We start from the raw sequence: 1,961 nt of genomic DNA on the forward strand, positions 1-1,961 counted from the left end.
AGGGGCTACTAAAGATAATCATCCCAGGAGGGTTAGAGCGGCGGGGGAGTTTTTAGGTTCGGGGGGGTTAAACGCTGAAAAATGACCCATACTAATATGACCTCCTCCCCAAGCCACTTTGATATCGTCGTTTACAACCTTGAGTCAGACCCTATGTGTGCACCTGGGTGCCCTAAAAAGTTATGTCCCCTGTCATCTTACCCCACTTCCATATGTTAGTTATCCCCCAAACGATATGTTATGCCTTCAAGTGGGTCCTCACGGACTCTACATCGTGTTAATATCTGGATCTTCTTCCGTGTTATTAGTCTGTTTTTCCGTTAATTATTAGTGAAGCATGGACTGTATAGTTGTTAGAGGACTTAGATTGTCCCAAGTGAGATAGTGAATGGACACATTCTATCCCCATAATTATATGGATAAGGAAGCGTCTTTGTCAAGAAAGGATTCATCCATGAGTCTGTATATGGAATCAATCTCCTATGACATCGTCTGTGTTGGGATGTCCCTTCCTTATAAGGAGTGGTACCAACAGAGTGACCCATAAACAACCAGGAGAGGTCCGATTTCGGACTTTGAGGAGTTGTTGTTTTATCATCTTTTTTTGCTTTGTCCTATCGGAAAGAAGGGGACACCCTGTGATTCAAAACATTTCTATATAATGCAGGGGTTACCATAATATATATATATATGCTGGTAGGATGAAACAGGGATGCTGACAAAATCGGTGGTATCGTTTCTGATGGGTTATATGATGATCACTACTTAGGGAAAGACAGGCCTGTTCCTAAAATCCCATATTTCTAAATGTTCCTTTTCCGTGTCAAATTTGATGAATCCTGTTTCGCAAAGATATAAGGAGAAACTTCCTTCTCTTTCCATCCTACTAAAAGTGCCCTCAATTCTATCAGTAAAACATACATTAACTTTTCTCTCATTGGAGCAATAGATATGGCAAAAAAATGGCATAACTTATATTTACGTTGATAAATGAATGATAGGCGGTCTCGTAATTACAACTTTAGGGAAGACTGATCTGATATGTAAGGATTGGACATCCTGGCCTTCGAGAATGCTGTGATACCTATATCTGCTTGTTCTTCTTCTTTTTCTACTTTTAACTTATGATTTTATCCCTAAGCATATCTTATCAATGTGTCATTTGTACTGCGGTGTCTCGAGTGGGTTGTGCCCCGTTTGGTACAGAAGCGTCCAGATGGGGATAAGCATTCTCTAGAAATTCCCCGTTTTCGTGTGTCCGATAGAATAGTGTCGCCCAATTTAGTAGGTGCAGGGGAATACAGAATGCGATATGCCATGTTTATCAGTAAATAAGACAGATGGAGAATAATGTTTTTCGACTTCTTCCGTATGTGCCTAGCCTGTTATGTATAACGAGTATTTAAGAGGACAAAAAAATGGACTATTCTCAGGAGTATTCTGGCAGGATTATAACATATAGCAAATTCAACATTCTCCATTTGGGCATCTCCTCTACGCTATATGTTACGGAACATTTCTCTACCCCAACATTCAACACAAAGGGGGCATAGAAACGTAGATGAAATATTCCGCGGCCTTCAGATAGGTTCCACAGATGATGAGTATCAATTGGTTAGTTGCTTTTCACATGTGTTCCGCATTGCAATTTTGCCAAAAAATATGGTTGATTATCTTCGTCATTTGTTAAATATTTCACTTACTTGATGTCCATGTCTCTAGAAGTACGTGTCCCCTTGGTTTTCCCGGTACGGGTCGTTCGCATTTTCCTGTACTCTGTAATTATGAGACTTCTCTCAGGTCATCTCACGTTAGAGCATTCATATGAACACCATTGCAATAGAACATGTAAGTATGCGCGTTATATTTTGCCTCTGAAGCTGTTCTGCTCCAGGTACGTCATTATCAGGGTGGTGTGAGCTCTCCTATTATTGTTCGTTCGTCCCCTCTTATAGGAGGCC

This window comes from Plasmodium inui (genome assembly GCF_000524495.1).
Source record: "Plasmodium inui San Antonio 1 unplaced genomic scaffold supercont1.42, whole genome shotgun sequence".
Taxonomy (NCBI): Eukaryota; Apicomplexa; class Aconoidasida; order Haemosporida; family Plasmodiidae; genus Plasmodium; species Plasmodium inui.